The sequence below is a fragment of the Candoia aspera genome, chromosome 1 (assembly GCF_035149785.1).
Source record: "Candoia aspera isolate rCanAsp1 chromosome 1, rCanAsp1.hap2, whole genome shotgun sequence".
Lineage (NCBI taxonomy): Eukaryota > Metazoa > Chordata > Lepidosauria > Squamata > Boidae > Candoia > Candoia aspera.
Window position 1 is genome coordinate 190,306,437 of NC_086153.1, and position 11,945 is coordinate 190,318,381.

The window sequence follows — 11,945 nt, forward strand, 5'->3', positions numbered from 1 at the left end:
TGGAAAGATCATGTGAAGAATGTGTATTTTATCTATAATAAATGTGTCATAAATGATTATTGGATCTTCAGGACTTTCTTTTCCAATGCAACTGGTACTCTCTAGATATGTTGAGCTACATCTGCCATCACCCTCAGCTACCACAACCAATGAAATGCTGGTTGAAGTTGGTGAGGATTATAGCCTGACACATATGGAATATATAAGGGAGGAGCTATCAGATAACTTTTGTGTGATGAATATATCATACCATAAATGTTTTCAGAAGTCATGGAATGTACACAGGTGACATTGGATAATATTGATTTTTGAATTCATTCCAGTTCAGATTTCTGTCTGGCTTTGAGAGAGAACCAGCCAAGGCCAGCCTGGTAGATGACTTATGCAGGGAACTGAATGGGGATGGACAACCCTGTTGATTCATTTGGAGCTGTTGATGACTTTTAATAACTTCCAGCCATAGCAGACTTCTAAATCATGGTGCTGAATTGAGCTACAGGGACATTGTGTTACAGTAGCACTTACTCTTTCTGACAATACATTTCAAAAAAAGGGGTAGCCAAAATAGGCATCTGTCTCTAACCACAAAAATGCCAAAATGATGCAATGTACTTCATAACAATGCAATACAATTTTCACCCTTTCATACTTTTGTATTTCTGTCACAATATCACACACAATTATATAAGAGGTGAAGACACTTTATATCCCCCACCCATGGCTGTGGGAATTTGTTCTACACAACAGTTATTGGCTTATGAGATGCCTTGGGCCCTCTATGCTTCCCTTATGCTATTTAACATCTACAGTACATGCAGACACTGTGTGTCATTTTCCAGAGATTTGCCCTGTCCTCCTCCTCCCCTTCTCCTTGATTCATATTGGACCTTTTCTCCTCCGGGAGTTCATGTTTGCATATATGGCAGGGTTCCTCAACCTTGGCAACTCTAAGCTGTGCGGACAGCAAAGTTGGCTGGGGAATTCTGGGAGTTGAAGTCGTGTTAGCAGAGTGCTAGAAAAGCCTTTGGCCCAGGAGAGATCAGAAAAGTCACACACCAGGCATTTCTATAAAAATAATTTTATTTACAGAAAACAAACATATTTAAAGGCTTCTGCATTCTTACAGGCTCTCAGTGAGAGCTGCTTAACTCTCTACATGCCTACACAGAAGGGAAACTGAAACTAAAGTCCAGGCAAGTTCTTCTCCCCCCCCCCAGTGCAACAATTAACAACTGAAAAGGGGACAATTAAATTCAGCCTCTTCACCGGGCCAAAATGATTAGTTACCATAGTAACCTTAATCTGTAGTAGAAAACAATATATTAACACTCCCCTTTTTATACTACAGAATAAGATGCAAACCAATTTTCTTTGACAACTCTGTATATCTTTCCATTCACAATATTTTAACATTATCTCCCCTTGGTTTAACAGAAAGCTACCATCCTTCTTCTTGTGTATTTCCAAACCTAGGTTATTTGTTACAGTTCCAAGGCTTTTTAATGTGAAATGGCTTTTCATGCAGGCTTCAAAATCAAGCCTTTGTTTTTCTGTTGGTGTGAACAGCAGCAAATCATCAACATAAATGCACAGATACATACAGCCTTGTCTGTCTTTCTTCATATATACACATGGATCTGCTTTTCCTTTTTCAAAACCAAAATTCTGCAGTTTTTCATCTACTTTTTGGTTCCAGGATCTAGCAGCTTGTTTTAACCCATAGATTGACTTCTGCAGTTCACAGACTAGATTCTCCCTTTTTTCCAGGGGGTTGCTGCACATATAATTTGTGGTCTAAATCACCATAGAGAAATGCAGTTTGAATGTCATAGTGGTGAACTGACATTCCTTTGAGTGCAGCAATTTTTAACAGTAATCTAATTGATTCACCTTTAGTAACTGGTGCAAAAGTCTTGTCAAAGTCTAAATCTTTCCTTTGAGTGAACCCTCTTGCAACTAACCTTGCTTTATGTTTTTGGATTTTGCCATCAGCATCCCTTTTCAGTTTGAAAACCCACCTGCAACCTAGACAGCGTTCATTGGGAGGTAGATTTACCAGTTTCCATGTTTTATATTCTTTCAAGGATGCTAACTCCTGTGCCTTGTTTTCCTACAGATATTTTTAAAATGGCTTCCTTATATAAACAGACATTAAAACACAATCCACTTATATATACAAGTAGCACTAGAAAATTGTGTTTCTAGCACTCTGCCAACAGGTTATGGGCCCAGTAAGCAGCCCAGTAAAACCCCAGAGAGAATAGAGGGATCAGCTCCACACCTCATGCACAAGGCAGGTAGCAAAGACCTGTGAAGATTTTCTTTGGAGCTGCCTGGAGATTTTCCAGCAACTGCCGGTCTACAGGACAAAGAAGCCAGCTGAGGTGACTTGCAAAAGAAGGACGAAGCCATGGCTACCTCCCAGCCCTCAGCAATGCCTCTGGAGCGCCTATCAGAGACCAACTATTTGAATTGGGCCCTGAAGATGGAGATGTATCTTCACAGACAGAATCTTTGGCTGCCAATTGGTGAGCAAACCCCGCAAAATCCCAGTGCTGAATGGCTGAGACAGGATGAGCGGGCTAGAGCCACCATTATCCTGGGAGTTGAGGACAATCAGCTAGTCCACGTGCGAGGTATGCAGTCTGCAAAGCAACTTTGGGACGCTTTGAGAGACTTGTATATAAAGGCAACAGCAGGGAGTAAAGTTACCCTGACAAAAAAGCTGTACAAAGCCTACCTTGCAGAAGGAGATAGCCTTCCTGAGCACCTGCATCATATTCAGCAGCTGTTTGTTGAGTTGCAGGAGAAAGGAATGGAATTTACACCTCTCACAAAATCCTATATCCTCCTGTCCTCACTAAATGCAACGTGGGAACACTGATTTGTACCCTGGAGGCTATGCCTGAAGCAAACCTCACCCCATCGTATGTTACACAGCGCTTACTCGCTGAATGGGAGAAGAGAGAGGAAAGATCCCCCCCCCATCTCTTCTGGAAAGCTGCAACACCAGAAAACAAGGGAAAAGAAGGGAAAGGAACCTGAGGCCACAGCACTAGCAAGCCAGCGATGCTTCACTTGTGGTTCAGCTGGACATTTGTAGAAAGACTGTGCCTTGAGACCCAAGAGTAGAAAGGCAGAGAAGAAGAACACAAGGGCAACACAGAAGAAGGCTCTTCAGACAACCCAAATTGCACAGGTTGCTGAGAAGGGTAATTCTGATGTATGGGTGTTAGATTCTGGGGCCAGTTGTCATTTATGTAATTGTAAAAGCTCTTTTGTGTCACTGTCTAAAACTGAAAGACAAAGTGTATCTTTGGCTGATGGGTCTGTGACCAAAATTATGGGACAAGGTGACTTGTATTTATCCTGCTTGGGAGAAACTGTAAAAGGTATGTTGTATGTGCCAAATTTACAATCAAACCTTTTATCTGTGGCACAATTGGCTGCAACAGGATATATCATAACATTTAAGAAAAATGGTTGTGAGATACGAAAAAATGGGAAATTGTGTGCTACTGGTATGTTAAAAGACTCCTTGTACATTGTGCAGAATGCAAGGAAGCCAAGCTGCAAGGCTGCAGTTGGCAACACTCCATATCATGACCAATGTGTACACCTGATGCACAGGAGATTTGGTCATGCTAATTTCAAGTATATAGCACAAATGCCACAGCTGTGTGCTGACCTAAAGATAAAACCCTGTGACAAATACTTAGACTGTGTAGTTTGCAAAGAATGCAAAACACTAAAAGCTCCTGTGAGTAAGCACAGTGACAGAGTTACAACTAGACCTTTGGAAATTGTACACTCTGACATTATTGGTCCTTTTGCTCCAAGTCTTGGACAAGCAAGGTATGCAATGACCATCATTGATGATTTCTCAAGATACACATTTATCTACATCTTAAAACATAAAGATGAGGCATTTGAGAAATTTAAACGTTTTGTGACATGGGCAAATGGAAAATTCCCTAGGCCTGTATCTGCACTCCAATGTGATAGAGGAGGAGAATACCTTTCTCACAAATTCAGAAGGTTCCTAGTAGAAAAAGGGATAGAACAAATTCTTTCTAACCCTTACACCCCTCAGCAAAATGGTGTTGCTGAAAGAAAGGGCAGAACCTTGCAAAATGCGATGGAATGCATGATTAAAGATTCACAATTATCTTTTAAGTACTGGGGAGAGGCCATATCTACTGCCACTTATGTACAAAACAGATTGTATAACTCTGTGATTCAGGACACTCCATTCCATTTGTTTTATGGTGTGAAACCAAAGGTAAACCATCTTAGAGTGTTTGGTAGCACTGCATGGGTTCACATTCCAAAACAGCAGAGAAGGAAAGGAGGCCCCACAACAAAGAAAGCCATCTTTGTTGGGTATGAACAAAGCCAGAGGAGCTACAGGTTCATAATGGGAGAGAAATTAATAATTAGCAAAAGCGCTTCTTTTGCTGAACAAAACTGGGGGAGATTAAATTCTAGCTCTCCAGTTGATCTGACCACCACAAGAGAACAGCAAGGACTTGCTGATGGTGATCTTTTGCCTGATGAGGACATTAAACCAGAAAAGCAAACTGAAGAGCTGTCTGATGAGACAGATGCTTCTCAGGAAAGTGATAGGAGTCAAAATTTAAGCCCTGTATTACCTCGCAGATCTCAGAGGAGTAATAAAGGCATTCCTCCATCACATTTTCAGGCTGAAACAGTAAAGGCTTTTCACATATTCACAGAACCTGAGTCTTTAGAACAAGTGAATGCTTTACCACCTGAGATTGCACAAAATTGGCATTCTGCCATGCAACAGGAATTAGCATCCTTGAAAGAAAATAAAACATGGAAACTGGTAAATCTACCTCCCAATGAACGCTGTCTGGGTTGTAGGTGGGTTTTCAAACTGAAAAGGGATGCTGATGGCAAAATCCAAAAATATAAAGCAAGGTTGGTTGCAAAAGGGTTCACTCAAAGGAAAGATTTAAACTTTGACAAGACTTTTGCACCAGTTACTAAAGGTGAATCAATTAGATTACTGTTAAAAGTTGCTGCACTGAAAGGAATGTCAGTTAACCACTATGACATTCAAACTGCATTTCTCTATGATGATTTAGACCACAGATTATACATGCAGCAACCCCCTGGCTATGAAAAAGGGGAGAATCTAGTCTGTGAACTGCAGAAGTCAATCTATGGGTTAAAACAAGCTGCTAGATCCTGGAACCAAAAAGTAGATGAAAAACTGCAGAATTTTGGTTTTGAAAAAGGAAAAGCAGATCCATGTGTATATATGAAGAAGGACAAACAAGGCTGTATGTATCTGTGCATTTATGTTGATGATTTGCTGCTGTTCACATCAACAGAAAAACAAGGGCTTGATTTTGAAGCCTGCATGAAAAGCCATTTCATATTAAAAAGCCTTGGAGTTGTGACCAATTACCTAGGTTTGGAAGTACACAGGGAGAAGGATGGTAGCTTTCTGTTAAACCAACGTAGTAAAATTCAAAAGCTCCTAGAGGATTTTAATATGCAAGACTGTAAACCAGTCTCTACTCCGATGATAATAGATTTTCAGAAAGATATAGGAGAAAGTCAATTAACTGAGGCAGAGAAATATAGATCTGCAATTGGAAGTTTACTGTACATTGCAAATCATTCTCGCCCAGATATCTCAAATTCTTTGGCCATTTTAAGTAGACAGGTAGAGAAGCCTACATCTGCTGGAAAAGCAGCATTGAAGAGGTTAATGAGGTATTTGCAAGGACCAAAGAATTATTGCCTGAAGCTAAATGCCTCTGGAACCGAGAAATTGCAGGCTTTTGCTGATTCTGACTGGGGAGCAGATGTCAGTGACAGAAAATCCACTTCTGGGATTTTAATTCAATTTGCTGGATCTAGCTTAGGCTGGCATTCTAGAAAACAAACACTTGTTGCTCTTTCCACTGCAGAAGCAGAGTTTTATTCTCTAACACAAACCTGTAATGAGGTTACATGGTTTAAACATTTGTTAAGAGACATAGGCATGGAAGTGAACCAGCCTATAACTGTTTATGAGGATAATCAAGCTTGCATTGCTATGGCAAAATCTGAAGCCTGCAGAAATAGAACAAAACATATCGATATTAGATATCAATATATCAAAGATATGATAAGCAAAGGAGAAATAATGTTAAAATATTGTGAATCAAAAGACATGATTGCTGATATTTTAACCAAACCTCTTCCTGTACCAAGACACAAAGAGTTGTCAGAGAAGATTGGTTTGCATCTTAATCTATAGTGTAAAAAGGGGAGTGTTGATGTTTTCCTACTAACGATTAAGACTGCTATTGTACCTAATCATTTTGGCCGGGTGAAGAGGTTGTATTTGATTGTCTCCTTTCACATGCTTGATGCAAATCGCCTGGGGGGAGGAACCTGCCCGGACTTGTTTCTTACTTCCTCTTTTTTTTCTCTCTGCTGATATGTAGCCAAGCTTGGTAGCTCTGAATGAGAGCTAAGTCCTTTAAATATGTTTTGCTTTTGTTTTGCTTTTTGTAAATAAATTATTTTTATAGAAATGCCTGGTGTGTGACTTTTCTGATCTCTCCTGGGCTAAAGGCTTTCCCAGCATTCTGCAACACAGATGTCAGTGACAGGAAATCCACTTCTGGGATTTTAATTTAATTTGCTGGGTCAAGCTTGGGCTGGCTTTCTAGAAAGCAAACACTTTTTGCTCTTTCCACTACAGAAGCAGAGTTTTATTCTCTAGCACAAACCTGTAACGAGGTTGTATGGTTTAAACAGTTGTTAAAAGACATAGGCATGGAAGTGAACCAGCCTATAACTGTTTATGAGGATAATCAAGCTTGCATTGCAATGGCAAAATCTGAAGCCTGCAAGAATAGGACAAAACATATAGATATTAGATATCAATATATCAAAGATATGATAGCCAAAGGGGAAATAATGTTAAAATATTGTGAATCAAAAGACATGATTGCTGATATTTTAACCAAACCTCTTGCTCTACCCAGACACAAAGAGTTAACAAAGCAAATTGGTCTGCTTCTCATTCCTTAGCATAAAAAAAGGGGGGGGGAGTGTTGGCGTTTTTGTTTTCTGCTTTTGGTTGTAGAGCCATTAAGGTTACCATGGTAATTGAGTACTTCCTTAAGTATCGGCAGGGTGAAGAGGTCGAATTTAATTGTCCTCAGTTTGGGTGTTAATAGCTGCATTGCCTGGAGGAAGGCAGCTTGCCTGAGCTTGTTTAGTTTCACTTTTGCAGCTGAGTAAGCAGCTCAGTTATCTCTGAGCATGTGTGAATGCACAAGCCTGTAAATATGTTTTTGTGCTTTCTGTAAATAAATTTATTTTTATAGAAATGCCTGGTGTGTGATTTTTCTGATCTCTCTGGGCCAAACACTTCCTAGCATTCTGACAAAAGGTTGGTAAGGGGACCTCATATATGTCTTCCAGGGTGGCTGCATTGTCCCTACAGCTGAATGGCTTGTTAATTGTGCCATGGAGGTATAGATTGTCCTTGGGATATCTTACTCCTAAATCTCTTGTTCATCCCCAAGTGGATCATTAAGAGTGGCCTTCCTGGTGAATTTGTGAAGTGGTCTTAATCTTCCTGGGGACTAATGAAAGAGCAGCATGAAAAATGGGGGACAAGTTGTGTCAGAGGCCTCTGCTTCTATTGAGGGAAGGATTTTCCACTTTGGCAGGAACGGATTCCTTAACCCCTCTCTCAAACCACCTATCTTCTCTGTCCAAAATGTGAACATTATTGTCCTCAAATGAGTGTCCTTTTTCTTTTAGATGAAGGTACACTGCTGATTCTGGTCCTGTAGTGTTGCTTCTCCTGTGTTGGGCCATCCTCTTGTGTAAAGGCTGTTTGGTTTCTCCAATGTAGAGCTCAGAACACTCCTCACTGCACTGGGTTGCATATACGACATTGCTCCCCTTATGTTTCGGTGCTGGATCTTTAGGGTGTACAAGCCTCTGTCTCAGTGTGTTAGTGGGTTTGAAAAATACAGGTATGTGGTGTTTTCCAAATATCCATTTTATCCTTTCCGACACGCCGGCCATGTAAGGAATGACCAGGTTCTTCCATTGACTCTGGGTCTCAGCTCTGTCTGCCATTGTTTTGGGTCTGGGGTAGACTTAGATTTAATGAAGGCCCAATTTGGATACCTACAGGCCTTCAGGGCTGTCCTCAGGTGCTGGTTTTCTTTCTTTTTGGCATCCATGGAGGTGGGGATGGTTTCTGACCTGTGAAGTAATATCCTGATGACTCCTAGTTTGTGCTGCAGTGGATGGTGGGAGTCAAACATCAGGTATTGATCTGTGTGTGTGGGTTTCCTGTAAATCTCTATTCCTAGCTTGCCACTGGTCCCAATAAGAACCTCACAGTCTAGGAATGCCAGCCTGTTGTCCTTAGTGTCTTCCCTGGTGAACCTAATGTTTGCGTCTATGGTGTTTATATGGTCTGTGAAAGCCTGTACCTCCTGAGCCTTGATTTTTACCCAGGTGTCATCCACATACCTGAACCAGTGGGTGGGCGCCATTCCCTGGAATGTGCTGAGTGCTTTCTTCTCCACTTCTTCCATGTATAGGTTGGCAACAATGGCTGACATGGGGGAACCCATGGCACAGCCATGTTGCTGTCTGTAGAAGTCACCTCTGTAAGAAAAGTAAGTGGTGTTGAGACACAGGTCCAGAAGATGGCAGATCTGGTTCGGATTGAGGTTGTTTCTCCTGTCGAGGGTGCTGTCCTCTTCTAGTCTCTTCCTAACCGCATTTAGGGCATCAGTGGTGGGGATGCTGGTGAAAAGAGAGGAAACATCGAAGGAGACCATGGTTTCATCTGTATCCAGTTTCAGGACCCTAGCTTTAGCAACAAATTCTTCCAAGTTATGAATGTGGTGGTCAATGTATCCAATCAGAGGTGCTGGTATGGTGGCAAGGTGTTTGGCACTGTTATATGTTACTGAATTAATGCTGCTGATAATGGGTCTGAGATGTGCCCCTTCCTTGCGGATCTTAGAGAGTCCATAGATGCAGGGATGGCTTCTCCAGGATACAGATGGTGGTAGGTTGCCCTATCAATGGAGCCCTCTTGTTCCAATTGTTTCCAATTCTTTGCCCAGACTGAAGAAGCTGCTTGGACAAGCAGCGAAACGTTTCAACCAAAAAGAAAGAAATCCAGTTGCCATGACTCAGCCTCAAGATTTTTCTGTATCTCTCTGCTGGTTATCTGGATTTTTGCAGTCTAGATCCAGTAGTCCTAACTGTGATATGGGTAGGGCAGAGCTAGTTTTTTTAAAAAGAATATAATAAAAATAACATAACTAATCTAGAAAATGTATCTATCCTAAATTAACAATTGGTGTATGTCTTTAAATTCCTTAGAGTGCTTGCAATTGTTGTAACTAAAAGAACTAGTTTCTTTTTCATGAAGCACTTAATGAGAGGAAAAGCAGGATATAAATCAAGCAAAGAAATTAATAAAGTAAAACATGCCAGAGTATGGTTATGCACACTACTGTGAGCTGGCTAGTCACCTGAGCTGCAGTGATACATCTTTCTGGTTATCCCTTGTCTTTACATAAAGCAGCATGATATCCAGCTTTTCAGGATTGTAAGGATTTCTGAATGGAAAATCTTGCAAACCATTGCAAATTCCGATTGCTATCCACAGTTGCTTTCCAATTATTGATGTACTCCTTTACGCAGCAAGTAACTGAAGAAGTTTCCTTTGGTTGTCCGACAGGAAGAAAAATATCAAGAGAAGAGTAGATTGGAAGGAGTAATGCTATACCCCAAGCTCTTTATTCCCTCTTTGAAAAGAAATTAAGTACAAGGCTCAAAACTCTGTCCACTTTTCTGAAAGCAGAATAACTCTTCAAATATAGAACCAAATGGGCCTCTTTTTTTTTGGTGGTGGTTGTGGTGGAGATGGGAAGCTGGCAAAAGAAAGACTGAATTCGAAAATGAGCTGGATCTGGCTTGGAACTGCAGGCAAAACCATTCCAGAAAAATTCCCCCAAAATCCCTCTGGGAAAGGCACTTGGGCAGTGACTTGGAATGCTGCTGAGTCGTCTATTCTAAGCCCCCTCCCTTCCGGCCACGTGACCCAGAAGAGAGCACATGCAATCTCAGTGTGTGCTGTGCACACACACAAGCACCTCACTTTACTTTGTTGCACAGAATAAAATACAGATGCTTTCTATGGCCACTGCTAGGAAAGGAATTGGACAGAATTCCAGAAGCCACGCTCTGTATATGTTTCCTCTGTTGTTTCGGTATATTCTTAGGAGATGTAATGCAGCCCAAATCCACTTTTTTGGCTTCTTATTTATCCTTAGCATCCTTATCTCTTAAGAAACCAATAAATATACAGTGTTTTAATTATCTGTGTTCGTAACAAACGTACTGAATTTGTACATAGCTCATTACGTATACTAATGCTTTCTTTGCATGGAGGAAGAACGAGAGGGGAAGGTCACTGAGTTTTCCTTCTTAGATCCTAATGGCTGCCTCCACCCAGTGCTGGACTGAGGCATAAGCTAAACAAGCTACAGTTTAGGGCCTCACAATCCGCAGGGCCTCACAAAATTTCGGTGGGGTGGGGGGTTGGCTTTTAGATTTTATATGGCTTTTTATATGTACTATAGTTTTTAAAATCTTGTGTAGCAAATTTTTACGTATAGTTTTAAAATGGCTTGATATGGAATTAATTTAATGTGTATAGAAAGTGATAAGCTGTGTAGCATAGCCCTTGAGCACATAATTCATGATTTTGCTTTTGAGAAATTAAGAAAGAAAATGTTTTAAGTTGTGTCTGATACCAGTTTTTCTGATTTTGCAAAGGAGTTCATTATTACTTTATTACTAAAAATGATCCTGATTGCTTCTTTTATCAGCATTGTGTGTGTGTGTGTGTGTGTGTATAAATATATCTTAAAATTATTTTAAAAATTACATTTAAGTATTGCTTCCAGGGTATACTACATTCTGATCTATGAGAGAGACCAAGCCAGCCAAATGATAAATAGGGAATCTATAAATGCATTCATTTGAAAATAATTTGCATTTTTCACTTTAAATGCCTTGCTACTAAGTGATTGAAAGGCATATATACTGCATGTTTTCAGGTTTTTTGTGGCAACTCAAGGTCCTGGTTTGGTACGCACCTTAGTGAGACCTTCTGGAATAACTTTTTAACAAGGGGCCTCCAAGCTCTAGGTAGCTTAGAGCCTCACCAAGTCTAAATCCGGCACTGCCTCCACCAGCAGACAAGCTGTTTAAAAAAAAAGCCATCACGGAAATATAGCAGCCCCACCAAACCCTAATACATTGGTGTTAGATTTGTTAATGTTTCCTACTGCAGATTAAGGTTGCTATAGTAACTAATCATTTTGGCCAGGTGAAGAGGTTGAATTTAATTGTCTCCTTTTCACATGTTAATGGTTGCATCACCTGGGGGGAGGAAGTTGCCCGGACTTGTTTTTTTTAGTTTCTGTTTCCCTTTTGTGCAGGCATGTAGAGAGTCAAGCTGCTCTCACTGAGAGCCAAGACTTAAATGTTTTGCTTTCATTTTGCTTTCTGTAAATAAAATTATTTTTATAGAAATGCCTGGTGTGTGACTTTTCTGATCTCTCCTGGGCCAAAGGCTTTCCCAGCAATCTGCCAACAAGATTACAGTGTCACAGAGGTTGCGCACATGCACACGTGCACACGCACACACAGGCTAATTCTACAGTGTAAAGAGAGAGAAGGAGGGAGGGAGAGAAGGGAGAGAGGAACTGATTAGGAGCTTGTCATTAATCTCTGATGGTGAGAAGATGCAATGTGTCTTTTCCACAGACAGAATAAGAAACGGGAGACATCATATCTGTTCCAGGGACAGGGCTATCCAGAGTGCGTATTGCCTCGCATCACAGGTTGTTATGTCAGCCCTT